Source organism: Schistocerca serialis, chromosome 3, assembly GCF_023864345.2.
Source record: "Schistocerca serialis cubense isolate TAMUIC-IGC-003099 chromosome 3, iqSchSeri2.2, whole genome shotgun sequence".
NCBI lineage: Eukaryota > Metazoa > Arthropoda > Insecta > Orthoptera > Acrididae > Schistocerca > Schistocerca serialis.
In genome coordinates, this window is record NC_064640.1 from 1,048,602,496 (window position 1) to 1,048,622,419 (window position 19,924).

Sequence of the window (19,924 nt, forward strand, 5' to 3'; positions counted from 1 at the left end):
ACAGTAAACCTGAAGTGAAGTATCGGAATCTAAAACTGGACTCACAGGTGAGGTTCAAATCATAGAAAGTTAGAGTGTCGGTCCTTTTGTGCTTAAGTCGGCATTGTGTATGTTGTATTATATTTGCATGCAATTTCTGTGTTTCATCGTCAATAAGAAGGTCCAAGGGATACAGTAAACCTGAAGTGAAGCATCGGAATCTAAAACTGGACTCACAGGAGAGGTTCAAATAATCGGAAGTTAGAGTGTCAGTCCTCTTGTACTTAGGTCGGCATTGTGCCTTTTGTATTAAATTCGGATCCAATTTCTGTGTTTCATCGTCAATAAGAAGGTCCAAGGGATACAGTAAACCTGAAGTGAAGCATCGGAATCTAAAACCGGACTCACAGGTGAGGTTCAAATCATAGAAAGTTAGAGTGTCAGTCCTCTTGTACTTAAGCCGGCATTGTGCAATTTGTATTAAATTCGGATGCAATTTCTGTGTTTCATCGTCGATAAGAAGGTCCAAGGGATACAGTAAACCTGAAGTGAAGCATCGGAATCTAAAACTGGACTCACAGGAGAGGTTCAAATAATTGAAAGTTAGAGTGTCAGTCCTCTTGTACTTAAGTTGGCATTGTGCCTTTTGTATTAAATTCGGATGCAATTTCTGTGTTTCATCGTCAATAAGAAAGTCCAAGGGATACAGAAAACCTGAAGTGAAGCATCGGAATCTAAAACTGGACTCACAGGAGTGGTTCAAATCATAGAGAGTTAGAGTGTCAGTCCTCTTGTACTTAAGTCGGCACTGTGCCTTTTGTTTTAAATTCGTATGCAATTTCTGTGTTTCATCGTCAATAAGAAGGTCCAAGGGATACAGTACACCTGAAGTGAAGCCTCGGCAACAAAAATTGGACTCACAGGAGAGGTTCAAGTCATAGAAATTTAGAGTGTCAGTTCTCTTGTACTTAAGTCGGCATTGTGCCATTTGTATTAAATTCGGACGTAAATTCTGTGTTTCATCGTCAATAAGAAGGTCCAAGGGATACAGTAAATCTGAAGTGAAGCATCGGAAACTAAAACTGGACTCACAGGAGAGGTTCAAATCACAGAAAGTTAGAGTGTCAGTCTATTTGTACTTAAGTCGGCATTGTGCCTTTTGTATTAAATTCGGATGCAATTTCTGTGTTTCATCGTCAATAAGAAGGTTCAAGGGATACAGTAAACTTGAAGTGAAGCATCGGAATCTAAAACTGGAGGCACAGGAGAGGTTCAAGTCATAGAAAGTTAGAGTGTTAGTCCTCTTGTACTTAGGTAGGCATTGTGCCTTTTGTATTAAAATCGGATGCAATTTCTGTGTTTCATCGTCAATAAGAAAGTCCAAGGATACAGTAAACCTGAAGTGAAGCATCGGAATCTAAAACTGGACTCACAGAAGTGGTACAAATCAGAGAAAGTTAGAGTGTCAGTCCTCTTGTACTTAAGTCGGCATTGTGCCTTTTGTATTAAATTCGGATCCAATTTCTGTGTTTCATCGTCAAGAAGAAGGTCCAAGGGATACAGTAAACCTGAAGTGAAGCATTGGAATCTAAAACTGGAATCACAGGAGAGGTTCAAATCATAGAAAGTTAGAGTGTCAGTGCCCTTGTACTTAAGCCGGCATTGTCCCTTTTGTATTAAGTTCGGAAGCAATTTCTGTGTTTCATCGTCAATAAGAAGGTCCAAGTGATACAGTAAACCTGAAGTGAAGCATCGGAATCTCAAACTGGACTCACAGGAGAGGCTCTAATCATAGAAAGTTAGAGTGTCAGTCCTCTTGTACTTAAGTCCGCATTGTGCCTTTTGTATTAAATTCGGATGCAATTTCTGTGTTTCATCATCAATAAGAAGGTCCAAGGGATACAGTAAACCTGAAGTGAAGCCTCGGCAACAAAAACTGGACTCACAGGAGAGGTCCATATCATAGAAACTTAGAGTGTCAGTTCTCTTGTACTTAAGTCGGCATTGTGCCTTTTGCATTAATTTCGGATGCAATTTCTGTGTTTCATCGTCAATAAGAAGGTCCAAGGGATACAGTAAATCTGAAGTGAAGCATCGGAATCTAAAACTGGACTCACAGTAGAGGTTCAAATCATAGAAAGTTACAGTGTCAGTCCTCTTGTACTTACGTCGGCATTGTGCCTTTTGTATTAAACTCGGATGCAATTTCTGTGTTTCATCGTCAATAAGAAGGTCCAAGGGATACAGTAAACCTGAAGTGAAGCATCGGAATCTAAAACTGGACTCACAGGTGAGGTTCAAATCATAGAAAGTTAGAGTGTCAGTCCTCTTGAACTTAAGCCGGCATTGTGCATTTTGTATTAAATTCGGATGCCATTTCTGTGTTTCATCGTCGATAAGAAGGTCCAAGGGATACAGTAAACCTGAAGTGAAGCATCGGAATCTAAAACTGGACTCACAGGAGAGGTTCAAATAATAGAAAGTTAGAGTGTCAGTCCTCTTGTACTTAAGTCGGCATTGTGCCTTTTGTATTAAATTCGGATGCAATTTCTGTGTTTCATCGTCAATAAGAAAGTCCAAGGGATACAGAAAACCTGAAGTGAAGCATCGGAATCTAAAACTGGACTCACAGGAGTGGTTCAAATGATAGAGAGTTAGAGTGTCAGTCCTCTTGTACTTAAGTCGGCACTGTGACTTTTGTATTAAATTCGTATGCAATTTCTGTGTTTCATCGTCAATAAGAAGGTCCAAGATATACAGTACACCTGAAGTGAAGCCTCGGCAACAAAAATTGGACTCACAGGAGAGGTTCAAGTCATAGAAATTTAGAGTGTCAGTTCTCTTGTACTTAAGTCGGCATTGTGCCATTTGAATTAAATTCGGTCGCAAATTCTGTGTTCCATCGTCAATAAGAAGGTTCAAGGGATACAGTAAACTTGAAGTGAAGCATCGGAATCTAAAACTGGACTCACAGGAGAGGTTCAAATAATAGAAAGTTAGAGTGTCAGTCCTCTTGTACTTAAGTCGGCATTGTGCCTTTTGTATTAAATTCGAATGCAATTTCTGTGTTTCATCATCAATAAGAAGGTCCAAAGGAATACAGAAAACCTGAAGTGTTGCATCGGAATCTAAAAGTGGAATCAGAGGAGAGGTTCAAATCAATGAAAGTTAGAGTGTCAGTCCTCTTGTACTTAAGTCCGCATTGTGCCTTTTGTATTAAATTCGGATGCAATTTCTGTGTTTCATCGTCAATAAGAAGGTCCTAGGGATACAGTAAACCTGAAGTGAAGCCTCGGCAACAAAAACTGGACTCACAGAAGAGGTTCATATCATAGAAATTTAGAGTGTCAGTTCTCTTGTACTTAAGTCGGCATTGTGCCTTTTGTATTAATTTCGGATGCAATTTCTGTGTTTCATCGTCAATAAGAAGGTCCAAGGTATACAGTAAACCTGAAGTGAAGCCTCGGCAACAAAAACTGGACTCACAGGAGAGGTTCAAATCATTGAAATTTAGAGTGTCAGTTCTCTTGTGCTTAAGTCGGCATTGTGCCTTTTGTATTAAATTCGGACGCAATTTCTGTGTTTCATCGTCAATAAGAAGGTCCAAAGGAATACAGAAAACCTGAAGTGAAGCATCGGAATCTAAAAGTGGAATGAGAGGAGAGGTTCAAATCAATGAAAGTTAGAGTGTCAGTCCTCTTGTACTTAAGTCCGCATTGTGCCTTTTGTATTAAAATCAGATGCAATATCTGTGTTTCATCGTCAATAAGAAGGTCCAAGGGATACAGTAAACCTGAAGTGAAGCATCGGAATCTAAAACTGGACTCACAGGTGAGGTTCAAATCATAGAAAGTTAGAGTGTCGGTCCTTTTGTACTTAAGTCGGCATTGTGTATGTTGTATTATATTTGCATGCAATTTCTGTGTTTCATCGTCAACAAGAAGGTCCAAGGGATACAGTAAACCTGAAGTGAAACATCGGAATCTAAAACTGGACTCACAGGAGAGGTTCAAATAATCGGAAGTTAGAGTGTCAGTCCTCTTGTACTTAAGTCGGCATTGTGCCTTTTGTATTAAATTCGGATCCAATTCCTGTGTTTCATCGTCAATAAGAAGGTCCAAGGGATACAGTAAACCTGAAGTGAAGCATCGGAATCTAAAACTGGAAGCACAGGAGAGGTTCAAATCATAGAAAGTTAGAGTGTTAGTCCTCTTGTACTTAGGTCGGCATTGTGCCTTTTGTATTAATTTCGGATGCAATTTCTGTGTTTCATCGTCAATAAGAGGGTCCAAGGGATACAGTAAACCTGAAGTGAAGCCTCTGCAACAAAAACTGGACTCACAGGAGAGGTTCAAATCACAGAAGTTTAGAGTGTCTGTTCTCTTGTACTTAAGTCGGCATTGTGCCTTTTGTATTAAATTCGGACGCAATTTCTGTGTTTCATCGTCAATAAGAAGGTCCAAGGGATACAGTAAATCTGAAGTGAAGCATCGGAATCTAAAACTGGACTCACAGGAGAGGTTCAAATCATAGAAAGTTAGAGTGTCAGTCCTCTTGTACTTAGGTCGGCATTGTGCCTTTTGTATTAAAATCGGATGCAATTTCTGTGTTTCATCGTCAATAAGAAAGTCCAAGGATACAGTAAACCTGAAGTGAAGCATCGGAATCTAAAACTGGAATCACAGGAGAGGTTCAAATCATATAAACTTAGATTGTCAGTCCACTTGTACTTAAGCCGGCATTGTGCCTTTTGTATTAAATTCGGATGCAATTTCTGTGTTTCATCGTCAATAAGAAGGTCGAAGGGATATAGTAAACCTGAATTGAAGCATCGGGATCTAAAACTGGACTCACAGGAGAGGTTCAAATCATAGAAAGTTAGAGTGTCAGTCCTCTTGTACTTAAGTCGGCATTGTGCCTTTTGTATTAAATGCGGATGCAATTTCTGAGTTTCATCGTCAATAAGAAGGTCCAAGGGATACAGTAAACCTGAAGTGAAGCATCGGAATCTAAAACTGGCACCACAGGGGTGGTTCAAATCATAGAAAGTTAGAGTGTCTGTCCTCTTGTACTTAAGTCGGCATTGTGCCTTTTGTATTAATTTCGGATGCAATTTCTGTGTTTCATCGTCAATAAGTAGGTCCAAGGGATACAGTAAACCTGAAGTGAAGCATCGGAATCTAAAACTGGACTCACAGGTGAGGTTCAAATCATAAAAAGTTAGAGTATCGGTCCTTTTGTACTTAAGTCGGCATTGTGCATGTTGTATTATATTTGCATGCAATTTTTATGTGTTTCATCGTCAATAAGAAGGTCCAAGGGATACAGTAAACCTGAAGTGAAGCATCGGAATCTAAAACTGGATTCACAGGAGAGGTTCAAATAATCGGAAGTTTGAGTGTCAATCCTCTTGTACTTAAGTCGGCATTGTGCCTTTTGTATTAAATTCGGATGCAATTTCTGTGTTTCATCGTCAATAAGAAGGTCCAAGGGATACAGTAAACCTGAAGTGAAGCATCGGAATCTAAAACTGGACTCACAGGTGAGGTTCAAATCATAGAAAGTTAGAGTGTCAGTCCTCTTGTACTTAAGCCGGCATTGTGCATTTTGTATTAAATTCGGATGCAATTTCTGTGTTTCATCGTCGATAAGAAGGTCCAAGGGATACAGTAAACCTGAAGTGAAGCATCGGAATCTAAAACTGGACTCACAGGAGAGGTTCAAATAATAGAAAGTTAGAGTGTCAGTCCTCTTGTACTTAAGTCGGCACTGTGCCTTTTGTATTAAATTCGTATGCAATTTCTGTGTTTCATCGTCAATAAGAAGGTCCAAGGGATACAGTACACCTGAAGTGAAGCCTCGGCAACAAAAATTGGACTCACAGGAGAGGTTCAAGTCGTAGAAATTTAGAGTGTCAGTTCTCTTGTACTTAAGTCGGCATTGTGCCATTTGTATTATATTCGGACGCAAATTCTGTGTTTCCTCGTCAATAAGAAGGTCCAAGGGATACAGTAAATCTGAAGTGAAGCATCGGAAACTAAAACTGGACTCACAGGAGAGGTTCAAATCACAGAAAGTTAGAGTGTCAGTCCATTTGTACTTAAGTCGGCATTGTGCCTTTTGTATTAAATTCGGATGCAATTTCTGTGTTTCATCGTCAATAAGAAGGTTCAAGGGATACAGTAAACTTGAAGTGAAGCATCGGAATCTAAAACTGGAAGCACAGGAGAGGTTCAAATCATAGAAAGTTAGAGTGTTAGTCCTCTTGTACTTAGGTCGGCATTGTGCCTTTTGTATTAAAATCGGATGCAATTTCTGTGTTTCATCGTCAATAAGAAAGTCCAAGGATACAGTAAACCTGAAGTGAAGCATCGGAATCTAAAACTGGACTCACAGAAGGGGTACAAATCAGAGAAAGTTAGAGTATCAGTACTCTTGTACTTAAGTCGGCATTGTGCCTTTTGTATTAAATTCGGATTCAATTTCTGTGTTTCATCGTCAATATGAATGTCCAAGGGATACAGTAAACCTGAAGTGAAGCATTGGAATCTAAAACTGGAATCACAGAAGAGGTTCAAATCATAGAAAGTTAGAGTGTCAGTGCTCTTGTACTTAAGCCGGCATTGTCCCTTTTGTATTAAATTCGGAAGCAATTTCTGTGTTTCATCGTCAATAAGAAGGTCCAAGGGATACAGGAAACCTGAAGTGAAGCATCGGAATCTAAAACTGGACTCACAGGAGAGGTTCAAATCATAGAAAGTTAGAGTGTCAGTCCTCTTGTACTTAAGTCCGCATTGTGCCTTTTGTATTAAATTCGGATGCAATTTCTGTGTTTCATCGTCAATAAGAAGGCCCAAGGGATACAGTAAACCTGAAGTGAAGCCTCGGCAACAAAAACTGGTCTCACAGGAGAGGTTCATATCATAGAAATTTAGAGGGTCAGTTCTCTTGTACTTAAGTCGGCATTGTGCCTTTTGCATTAATTTCGGATGCAATTTCTGTGTTTCATCGTCAATAAGAGGGTCCAAGGGATACAGTAAACCTGAAGTGAAGCCTCTGCAACAAAAACTGGACTCACAGGAGAGGTTCAAATCATAGAAGTTTAGAGTGTCTGTTCTCTTGTACTTAAGTCGGCATTGTGCCTTTTGTATTAAATGCGGATGCAATTTCTGTGTTTCATCGTCAATATGAAGGTCCAAGGGATACAGTAAACCTGAAGTGAAGCATCGGAATCTAAAACCGGACTCACAGGTGAGGTTCAAATTTTAGAAAGTTAGAGTGTCAGTCCTCTTGTACTTAAGCCGGCATTGTGCATTTTGTATTAAATTCGGATGCAATTTCTGTGTTTCATCGTCGATAAGAAGGTCCAAGGGATACAGTAAACCTGAAGTGAAGCATCGGAATCTAAAACTGGACTCACAGGAGAGGTTCAAATAATAGAAAGTTAGAGTGTCAGTCCACTTGTACTTAAGTCGGCACTGTGCCTTTTGTATTAAATTCGTATGCAATTTCTGTGTTTCATCGTCAATAAGAAGGTCCAAGGGATACAGTACACCTGAAGTGAAGCCTCGGCAACAAAAATTGGACTCACAGGAGAGGTTCAAGTCGTAGAAATTTAGAGTGTCAGTTCTCTTGTACTTAAGTCGGCATTGTGCCATTTGTATTAAATTCGGACGCAAATTCTGTGTTTCATCGTCAATAAGAAGGTCCAAGGGATACAGTAAATCTGAAGTGAAGCATCGGAAACTAAAACTGGACTCACAGGAGAGGTTCAAATCACAGAAAGTTAGAGTGTCAGTCCATTTGTACTTAAGTCGGCATTGTGCCTTTTGTATTAAATTCGGATGCAATTTATGTGTTTCATCGTCAATAAGAAGGTTCAAGGGATACAGTAAACTTGAAGTGAAGCATCGGAATCTAAAACTGGCAGCACAGGAGAGGTTCAAATCATAGAAAGTTATAGTGTTAGTCCTCTTGTACTTAGGTCGGCATTGTGCCTTTTGTATTAAAATCGGATGCAATTTCTGTGTTTCATCGTCAATAAGAAAGTCCAAGGATACAGTAAACCTGAAGTGAAGCATCGGAATCTAAAACTGGACTCACAGAAGGGGTACAACTCAGAGAAAGTTAGAGTGTCAGTCCTCTTGTACTTAAGTCGGCATTGTGCCTTTTGTATTAAATTCGGATGCAATTTCTGTGTTTCATCGTCAATAAGAAGGTCCAAGGGATACAGTAAACCTGAAGAGAAGCATTGGAATCTAAAACTGGAATCACAGGAGAGGTTCAAATCATAGAAATTTAGAGTGTCAGTTCTCTTGTACTTAAGTCGGCATTGTGCCTTTTGTATTAAATTCGGACGCAATTTCTGTGTTTCATCGTCAATAAGAAGGTCCAAAGGAATACAGAAAACCTGAAGTGAAGCTTCGGAATCTAAAAGTGGAATCAGAGGAGAGGTTCAAATCAATGAAAGTTAGAGTGTCAGTCCTCTTGTACTTAAGTCCGCATTGTGCCTTTTGTATTAAATTCGGATGCAATTTCTGTGTTTCATCGTCAATAAGAAGGTCCAAGGGATACAGTAAACCTGAAGTGAAGCATCGGAATCTAAAACTGGACTCACAGGTGAGGTTCAAATCATAGAAAGTTAGAGTGTCGGTACATTTGTACTTAAGTCGGCATTGTGTATGTTGTATTATATTTGCATGCAATTTCTGTGTTTCATCGTCAATAAGAAGGTCCAAGGGATACAGTAAACCTGAAGTGAAGCATCGGAATCTAAAACTGGACTCACAGGAGAGGTTCAAATAATCGGAAGTTAAAGTGTCAGTCCTCTTGTACTTAAGTCGGCATTGTGCCTTTTGTATTAAATTCGGATCCAATTTCTGTGTTTCATCGTCAATAAGAAGGTCCAAGGGATACAGTAAACCTGAAGTGAAGCATCGGAATCTAAAACTGGACTCACAGGTGAGGTTCAAATCATAGAAAGTTAGAGTGTCAGTCCTCTTGTACTTAAGCCGGCATTGTGCATTTTGTATTAAATTCGGATGCAATTTCTGTGTTTCATCACGGTAAGAAGCTCCAAGGGATACAGTAAACCTGAAGTGAAGCATCGGAATCTAAAACTGGACTCACAGGAGAGGTTCAAATAATAGAAAGTTAGAGTGTCAGTCCTCTTGTACTTAAGTTGGCATTGTGCCTTTTGTATTAAATTCGTATGCAAATTCTGTGTTTCATCGTCAATAAGAAGGTCCAAGGGATACAGTACACCTGAAGTGAAGCCTCGGCAACAAAAATTGGACTCACAGGAGAGGTTCAAGTCATAGAAATTTAGAGTGTCAGTTCTCTTGTACTTAAGTCGGCATTGTGTCATTTGTATTAAATTCGGACGCAAATTCTGTGTTTCATCGTCAATAAGAAGGTCCAAGGGATACAGTAAATCTGAAGTGAAGCATCGGAAACTAAAACTGGACTCACAGGAGAGGTTCAAATCACAGAAAGTTAGAGTGTCAGTCCATTTGTACTTAAGTCGGCATTGTGCCTTTTGTATTAAATTCGGATGCAAATTCTGTGTTTCATCGTCAATAAGAAGGTTCAAGGGATACAGTAAACTTGAAGTGAAGCATCGGAATCTAAAACTGGAAGCACAGGAGAGGTTCAAATCATAGAAAGTTATAGTGTTAGTCCTCTTGTACTTAGGTCGGCATTGTGCCTTTTGTATTAAAATCGGATGCAATTTCTGTGTTTCATTGTCAATAAGAAAGTCCAAGGATACAGTAAACCTGAAGTGAAGCATCGGAATCTAAAACTGGACTCACAGAAGGGGTACAACTCAGAGAAAGTTAGAGTGTCAGTCCTCTTGTATTTAAGTCGGCATTGTGCCTTTTGTATTAAATTCGGAAGCAATTTCCGTGTTTCATCGTCAATAAGAAGGTCCAAGGGATACAGTAAACCTGAAGTGAAGCATTGGAATCTAAAACTGGAATCACAGGAGAGGTTCAAATCATAGAAAGTTAGAGTGTCAGTCCTCTTGTACTTAAGCCGGCATTGTCCCTTTTGTATTAAATTCGGAAGCAATTTCTGTGTTTCATCGTCAATAAGAAGGTCCAAGGGATACAGTAAACCTGAAGTGAAGCATCGGAATCTAAAACTGGACTCACAGGAGAGGTTCAAATCATAGAAAGTTAGAGTGTCAGTCCTCTTGTACTTAAGTCGGCATTGTGCCTTTTGTATTAAATTCGAATGCAATTTCTGTGTTTCATCGTCAATAAGAAGGTCCAAAGGAATACAGAAAACCTGAAGTGAAGCATCGGAATCTAAAAGTGGAATCAGAGGAGAGGTTCAAATCAATGAAAGTTAGAGTGTCAGTCCTCTTGGACTTAAGTCCGCATTGTGCCTTTTGTATTAAATTCGGATGCAATTTCTGTGTTTCGTCGTCAATAAGAAGGTCCAAGGGATACAGTAAACCTGAAGTGAAGCCTCGGCAACAAAAACTGGACTCACAGGAGAGGTCCATATCATAGAAATTTAGAGTGTCAGTTCTCATGTACTTAAGTCGGCATTGTGCCTTTTGTATTAATTTCGGATGCAATTTCTGTGTTTCATCGTCAATAAGAAGGTCCAAGGGATACAGTAAACCTGAAGTGAAGCCTCGGCAACAAAAACTTAACTCACAGGAGAGGTTCAAATCATAGAAATTTAGAGTGTCAGTTCTCTTGTACTTAAGTCGGCATTGTGCCTTTTGTATTAAATTCGGACGCAATTTCTGTGTTTCATCGTCAATAAGAAGGTCCAAGGGATACAGTAAATCTGAAGTGAAGCATCGGAATCTAAAACTGGACTCACAGGAGAGGTTCAAATCACAGAAAGTTAGAGTGTCAGTCCTCTTGTACTTAAGTCGGCATTGTGCCTTTTGTATTAAATTGGATGCAATTTCTGTGTTTCATCGTCAATAAGAAGGTCCAAGGGATACAGTAAAATTGAAGTGAAGCATCGGAATCTAAAACTGGAATCACAGGAGAGGTTCAAATCATATAAACTTAGATTGTCAGTCCACTTGTACTTAAGCCGGCATTCTGCCTTTTGTATTAAATTCGGATGCAATTTCTGTGTTTCATCGTCAATAAGAAGGTCCAAGGGATACAGTAACACTGAAGTGAAGCATCGGAATCTAAAACTGGACTCACAGGAGAGGTTCAAATCATAGAAAGTTAGAGTGTCAGTCCTCTTGTACTTAAGTCCGCATTGTGCCTTTTGTATTAAATTCGGATGCAATTTCTGTGTTTCATCGTCAATAAGAAGGTCCAAGGGATACTGTAAACCTGAAGTGAAGCCTCGGCAACAAAAACTGGACTTACAGGAGAGGTTCATATCATAGAAATTTAGAGTGTCAGTTCTCTTGTACTTAAGTCGGCATTGTGCCTTTTGTATTAATTTCGGATGCAATTTCTGTGTTTCATCGTCAATAAGAGGGTCCAAGGGATACAGTAAACCTGGAGTGAAGCCTCTGCAACAAAAACTGGACTCACAGGAGAGGTTCAAATCATAGAAGTTTAGAGTGTCTGTTCTCTTGTACTTAAGTCGGCATTGTGCCTTTTGTATTAAATTCGGACGCAATTTCTGTGTTTCATCGTCAATAAGAAGGTCCAAGGGAAACAGTAAATCTGAAGTGCAGCATCGGAATCTAAAACTGGACTCACAGGAGAGGTTCAAATCACAGAAAGTTAGAGTGTCAGTCCTCTTGTACTTAAGTCGGCATTGTGCCTTTTGTATTAAATTGGATGCAATTTTTGTGTTTCATCGTCAATAAGAAGGTCCAAGGGATACAGTAAAATTGAAGTGAAGCATCGGAATCTAAAACTGGAATCACAGGAGAGGTTCAAATCATATACTTAGATTGTCAGTCCACTTGTACTTAAGCCGGCATTGTGCCTTTTGTATTAAATTCGGATGCAATTTCTGTGTTTCATCGTCAATAAGAAGGTCGAAGGGATATAGTAAACCTGAATTGAAGCATCGGGATCTAAAACTGGACTCACAGGAGAGGTTCAAATCATAGAAAGTTAGAGTGTCAGTCCTCTTGTACTTAAGTCGGCATTGTGCCTTTTGTATTAAATTGGATGCAATTTCTGTGTTTCATCGTCAATAAGAAGGTCCAAGGGATACAGTAAAATTGAAGTGAAGCATCGGAATCTAAAACTGGAATCACAGGAGAGGTTCAAATCATATAAACTTAGATTGTCAGTCCACTTGTACTTAAGCCGGCATTCTGCCTTTTGTATTAAATTCGGATGCAATTTCTGTGTTTCATCGTCAATAAGAAGGTCCAAGGGATACAGTAAACCTGAAGTGAAGCATCGGAATCTGAAACTGGACTCACAGGAGAGGTTCAAATCATAGAAAGTTAGAGTGTCAGTCCTCTTGTACTTAAGTCCGCATTGTGCCTTTTGTATTAAATTCGGATGCACTTTCTGTGTTTCATCGTCAATAAGAAGGTCCAAGGGATACTGTAAACCTGAAGTGAAGCCTCGGCAACAAAAACCGGACTTACAGGAGAGGTTCATATCATAGAAATTTAGAGTGTCAGTTCTCTTATACTTAAGTCGGCATTGTGCCTTTTGTATTAATTTCGGATGCAATTTCTGTGTTTCATCGTCAATAAGAGGGTCCAAGGGATACAGTAAACCTGAAGTGAAGCCTCTGCAACAAAAACTGGACTCACAGGAGAGGTTCAAATCATAGAAGTTTAGAGTGTCTGTTCTCTTGTACTTAAGTCGGCATTGTGCCTTTTGTATTAAATTCGGACGCAATTTCTGTGTTTCATCGTCAATAAGAAGGTCCAAGGGATACAGTAAATCTGAAGTGAAGCATCGGAAACTAAAACTGGACTCACAGGAGAGGTTCAAATCACAGAAAGTTAGAGTGTCAGTCCTCTTGTACTTAAGTCGGCATTGTGCCTTTTGTATTAAATTGGATGCAATTTTTGTGTTTCATCGTCAATAAGAAGGTCCAAGGGATACAGTAAAATTGAAGTGAAGCATCGGAATCTAAAACTGGAATCACAGGAGAGGTTCAAATCATATACTTAGATTGTCAGTCCACTTGTACTTAAGCCGGCATTGTGCCTTTTGTATTAAATTCGGATGCAATTTCTGTGTTTCATCGTCAATAAGAAGGTCGAAGGGATATAGTAAACCTGAATTGAAGCATCGGGATCTAAAACTGGACTCACAGGAGAGCTTCAAATCATAGAAAGTTAGAGTGTCAGTCCTCTTGTACTTAAGTCGGCATTGTGCCTTTTGTATTAAATTCGGATGCAATTTCTGAGTTTCATCGTCAATAAGAAGGTCCAAGGGATACAGTAAACCTGAAGTGAAGCATCGGAATCTAAAACTGGCACCACAGGGGTGGTTCAAATCATAGAAAGTTAGAGTGTCTGTCCTCTTGTACTTACGTCGGCATTGTGCCTTTTGTATTAATTTCGGATGCAATTTCTGTGTTTCATCGTCAATAAGTAGGTCCAAGGGATACAGTAAACCTGAAGTGAAGCATCGGAATCTAAAACTGGACTCACAGGTGAGGTTCAAATCATAAAAAGTTAGAGTGTCGGTCCTTTTGTACTTAAGTCGGCATTGTGCATGTTGTATTATATTTGCATGCAATTTCTGTGTTTCATCGTCAATAAGAAGGTCCAAGGGATACAGTAAACCTGAAGTGAAGCATCGGAATCTAAAACTGGATTCACAGGAGAGGTTCAAATAATCGGAAGTTTGAGTGTCAATCCTCTTGTACTTAAGTCGGCATTGTGCCTTTTGTATTAAATTCGGATGCAATTTCTGTGTTTCATCGTCAATAAGAAGGTCCAAGGGATACAGTAAACCTGAAGTGAAGCATCGGAATCTAAAACTGGACTCACAGGTGAGGTTCAAATCATAGAAAGTTAGAGTGTTAGTCCTCTTGTACTTAAGCCGGCATTGTGCATTTTGTATTAAATTCGGATGCAATTTCTGTGTTTCATCGTCGATAAGAAGGTCCAAGGGATACAGTAAACCTGAAGTGAAGCATCGGAATCTAAAACTGGACTCACAGGAGAGGTTCAAATAATAGAAAGGTAGAGTGTCAGTCCTCTTGTACTTAAGTCGGCACTGTGCCTTTTGTATTAAATTCGTATGCAATTTCTGTGTTTCATCGTCAATAAGAAGGTCCAAGGGATACAGTACACCTGAAGTGAAGCCTCGGCAACAAAAATTGGACTCACAGGAGAGGTTCAAGTCGTAGAAATTTAGAGTGTCAGTTCTCTTGTACTTAAGTCGGCATTGTGCCATTTGTATTACATTCGGACGCAAATTCTGTGTTTCATCGTCAATAACAAGGTCCAAGGGATACAGTAAATCTGATCGAAGCATCGGAAACTAAAACTGGACTCACAGGAGAGGTTCAAATCACAGAAAGTTAGAGTGTCAGTCCATTTGTACTTAAGTCGGCATTGTGCCTTTTGTATTAAATTCGGATGCAATTTCTGTGTTTCATCGTCAATAAGAAGGTTCAAGGGATACAGTAAACTTGAAGTGAAGCATCGGAATCTAAAACTGGAAGCACAGGAGAGGTTCAAATCATAGAAAGTTAGAGGGTTAGTCCTCTTGTACTTACGTCGGCATTGTGCCTTTTGTATTAAAATCGGATGCAATTTCTGTGTTTCATCGTCAATAAGAAAGTCCAAGGATACAGTAAACCTGAAGTGAAGCATCGGAATCTAAAACTGGACTCACAGAAGGGGTACTAATCAGAGAAAGTTAGAGTATCAGTACTCTTGTACTTAAGTCGGCATTGTGCCTTTTGTATTAAATTCGGATTCAATTTCTGTGTTTCATCGTCAATATGAAGGTCCAAGGGATACAGTAAACCTGAAGTGAAGCATTGGAATCTAAAACTGGAATCACGGGAGAGGTTCAAATCATAGAAAGTTAGAGTGTCAGTGCTCTTGTACTTAAGCCGGCATTGTCCCTTTTGTATTAAATTCGGAAGCAATTTCTGTGTTTCATCGTCAATAAGAAGGTCCAAGGGATACAGGAAACCTGAAGTGAAGCATCGGAATCTAAAACTGGACTCACAGGAGAGGTTCAAATCATAGAAAGTTAGAGTGTCAGTCCTCTTGTACTTAAGTCCGCATTGTGCCTTTTGTATTAAATTCGGATGCAATTTCTGTGTTTCATCGTCAATAAGAAGGTCCAAGGGATACAGTAAACCTGAAGTGAAGCCTCGGCAACAAAAACTGGACTCACAGGAGGGGTTCATATCATAGAAATTTAGAGTGTCAGTTCTCTTGTACTTAAGTCGGCATTGTGCCTTTTGTATTAATTTGGGATGCAATTTCTGTGTTTCATCGTCAATAAGAGGGTCCAAGGGATACAGTAAACCTGAAGTGAAGCCTCTGCAACAAAAACTGGACTCACAGGAGAGGTTCAAATCATCGAAGTTTAGAGTGTCTGTTCTCTTGTACTTAAGTCGGCATTGTGCCTTTTGTATTAAATTCGGACGCAATTTCTGTGTTTCATCGTCAATAAGAAGGTCCAAGGGATACAGTAAATCTGAAGTGAAGCATTGGAATCTAAAACTGGACTCACAGGAGAGGTTCAAATCACAGAAAGTTAGAGTGTCAGTCCTCTTGTACTTAAGTCGGCATTGTGCCTTTTGTATTAAATTGGATGCAATTTCTGTGTTTCATCGTCAATAAGAAGGTCCAAGGGATACAGTAAAATTGAAGTGAAGCATCGGAATCTAAAACTGGAATCACAGGAGAGGTTCAAATCATATAAACTTAGATTGTCAGTCCACTTGTACTTAAGCCGGCATTGTGCCTTTTGTATTAAATTCGGATGCAATTTCTGTGTTTCATCGTCAATAAGAAGGTCGAAGGGATATAGTAAACCTGAATTGAAGCATCGGGATCTAAAACTGGACTCACAGGAGAGGTTCAAATCATAGAAAGTTAGAGTGTCAGTCCTCTTGTACTTAAGTCGGCATTGTGCCTTTTGTATTAAATTCGGATGCAATTTCTGAGTTTCATCGTCAATAAGAAGGTCCAAGGGATACAGTAAACCTGAAGTGAAGCATCGGAATCTAAAACTGGCACCACAGGAGTGGTTCAAATCATAGAAAGTTAGAGTGTCTGTCCTCTTGTACTTAAGTCGGCATTGTGCCTTTTCTATTAATTTCGGATGCAATTTCTGTGTTTCATCGTCAATAAGTAGGTCCAAGGGATACAGTAAACCTGAAGTGAAGCATCGGAATCTAAAACTGGACTCACAGGTGAGGTTCAAATCATAAAAAGTTAGAGTGTCTGTCCTTTTGTACTTAAGTCGGCATTGTGCATGTTGTATTATATTTGCATGCAATTTCTGTGTTTCATCGTCAATAAGAAGGTCCAAGGGATACAGTAAACCTGAAGTGAAGCATCGGAATCTAAAACTGGATTCACAGGAGAGGATCAAGTAATCGGAAGTTTGAGTGTCAATCCTCTTGTACTTAAGTCGGCATTGTGCCTTTTGTATTAAATTCGGATGCAATTTCTGTGTTTCATCGTCAATAAGAAGGTCCAAGGGATACAGTAAACCTGAAGTGAAGCATCGGAATCTAAAACTGGACTCACAGGTGAGGTTCAAATCATAGAAAGTTAGAGTGTCAGTCCTCTTGTACTTAAGCCGGCATTGTGCATTTTGTATTAAATTCGGATGCAATTTCTGTGTTTCATCGTCGATAAGAAGGTCCAAGGGATACAGTAAACCTGAAGTGAAGCATCGGAATCTAAAACTGGACTCACAGGAGAGGTTCAAATAATAGAAAGTTAGAGTGTCAGTCCACTTGTACTTAAGTCGGCACTGTGCCTTTTGTATTAAATTCGTATGCAATTTCTGTGTTTCATCGTCAATAAGAAGGTCCAAGGGATACAGTACACCTGAAGTGAAGCCTCGGCAACAAAAATTGGACTCACAGGAGAGGTTCAAGTCGTAGAAATTTAGAGTGTCAGTTCTCTTGTACTTAAGTCGGCATTGTGCCATTTGTATTAAATTCGGACGCAAATTCTCTGTTTCATCGTCAATAAGAAGGTTCAAGGGATACAGTAAACTTGAAGTGAAGCATCGGAATCTAAAACTGGAAGCAAAGGAGAGGTTCAAATCATAGAAAGTTATAGTGTTAGTCCTCTTGTACTTAGGTCGGCATTGTGCATTTTGTATTAAAATCGGATGCAATTTCTGTGTTTCATCGTCAATAAGAAAGTCCAAGGATACAGTAAACCTGAAGTGAAGCATCGGAATCTAAAACTGGACTCACAGAAGGGGTACAACTCAGAGAAAGTTAGAGTGTCAGTCCTCTTGTACTTAAGTCGGCATTGTGCCTTTTGTATTAAATTCGGATGCAATTTCTGTGTTTCATCGTCAATAAGAAGGTCCAAGGGATACAGTAAACCTGAAGTGAAGCATTGGAATCTAAAACTGGAATCACAGGAGAGGTTCAAATCATAGAAATTTAGAGTGTCAGTTCTCTTGTACTTAAGTCGGCATTGTGCCTTTTGTATTAAATTCGGACGCAATTTCTGTGTTTCATCGTCAATAAGAAGGTCCAAAGGAATACAGAAAACCTGAAGTGAAGCTTCGGAATCTAAAATTGGAATCAGAGGAGAGGTTCAAATCAATGAAAGTTAGAGTGTCAGTCCTCTTGTACTTATGTCCGCATTGTGCCTTTTGTATTAAATTCGGATGCAATTTCTGTGTTTCATCGTCAATAAGAAGGTCCAAGGGATACAGTAAACCTGAAGTGAAGCATCGGAATCTAAAACTGGACTCACAGGTGAGGTTCAAATCATAGAAAGTTAGAGTGTCGGTACATTTCTACTTAAGTCGGCATTGTGTATGTCGTATTATATTTGCATGCAATTTCTGTGTTTCATCGTCAATAAGAAGGTCCAAGGGATACAGTAAACCTGAAGTGAAGCATCGGAATCTAAAACTGGACTCACAGGAGAGGTTCAAATAATCGGAAGTTAAAGTGTCAGTCCTCTTGTACTTAAGTCGGCATTGTGCCTTTTGTATTAAATTCGGATCCAATTTCTGTGTTTCATCGTCAATAAGAAGGTCCAAGGGATACAGTAAACCTGAAGTGAAGCATCGGAATCTAAAACTGGACTCACAGGTGAGGTTCAAATCATAGAAAGTTAGAGTGTCAGTCCTCTTGTACTTAAGCCGGCATTGTGCATTTTGTATAAAATTCGGATGCAATTTCTGTGTTTCATCGTCGGTAAGAAGCTCCAAGGGATACAGTAAACCTGAAGTGAAGCATCGGAATCTAAAACTGAACTCACAGGAGAGGTTCAAATAATAGAAAGTTAGAGTGTCAGTCCTCTTGTATTTAAGTTGGCATTGTGCCTTTTGTATTAAATTCGTATGCAAATTCTGTGTTTCATCGTCAATAAGAAGGTCCAAGGGATACAGTACACCTGAAGTGAAGCCTCGGCAACAAAAATTGGACTCACAGGAGAGGTTCAAGTCATAGAAATTTAGAGTGTCAGTTCTCTTGTACTTAAGTCGGCATTGTGTCATTTGTATTAAAATCGGACGCAAATTCTGTGTTTCATCGTCAATAAGAAGGTCCAAGGGATACAGTAAATCTGAAGTGAAGCATCGGAAACTAAAACTGGACTCACAGGAGAGGTTCAAATCACAGAAAATTAGAGTGTCAGTCCAATTGTACTTAAGTCGGCATTGTGCCTTTTGTATTAAATTCGCATGCAATTTCTGTGTTTCATCGTCAATAAGAAGGTCCAAGGGATACAGTAAACCTGAAGTGAAGCATCGGAATCTAAAACTGGACTCACAGGAGAGGTTCAAATAATCGGAAGTTAGAGTGTCAGTCCTCTTGTACTTAAGTCGGCATTGTGCCTTTTGTATTAAATTCGGATGCAATTTCTGTGTTTCATCGTCAATAAGTAGGTCCAAGGGATACAGTAAACCTGAAGTGAAGCATCGGAATCTAAAACTGGACTCACAGGTGAGGTTCAAATCATAAAAAGTTAGAGTGTCTGTCCTTTTGTACTTAAGTCGGCATTGTGCATGTTGTATTATATTTGCATGCAATTTCTGTGTTTCATCGTCAATAAGAAGGTCCAAGGGATACAGTAAACCTGAAGTGAAGCATCGGAATCTAAAACTGGATTCACAGGATAGGATCAAGTAATCGGAAGTTTGAGTGTCAATCCTCTTGTACTTAAGTCGGCATTGTGCCTTTTGTATTAAATTCGGATGCAATTTCTGTGTTTCATCGTCAATAAGAAGGTCCAAGGGATACAGTAAACCTGAAGTGAAGCATCGGAATCTAAAACTGGACTCACAGGTGAGGTTCAAATCATAGAAAGTTAGAGTGTCAGTCCTCTTGTACTTAAGCCGGCATTGTGCATTTTGTATTAAATTCGGATGCAATTTCTGTGTTTCATCGTCGATAAGAAGGTCCAAGGGATACAGTAAACCTGAAGTGAAGCATCGGAATCTAAAACTGGACTCACAGGAGAGGTTCAAATAATAGAAAGTTAGAGTGTCAGTCCACTTGTACTTAAGTCGGCACTGTGCCTTTTGTATTAAATTCGTATGCAATTTCTGTGTTTCATCGTCAATAAGAAGGTCCAAGGGATACAGTACACCTGAAGTGAAGCCTCGGCAACAAAAATTGGACTCACAGGAGAGGTTCAAGTCGTAGAAATTTAGAGTGTCAGTTCTCTTGTACTAAAGTCGGCATTGTGCCATTTGTATTAAATTCGGACGCAAATTCTCTGTTTCATCGTCAATAAGAAGGTTCAAGGGATACAGTAAACTTGAAGTGAAGCATCGGAATCTAAAACTGGAAGCAAAGGAGAGGTTCAAATCATAGAAAGTTATAGTGTTAGTCCTCTTGTACTTAGGTC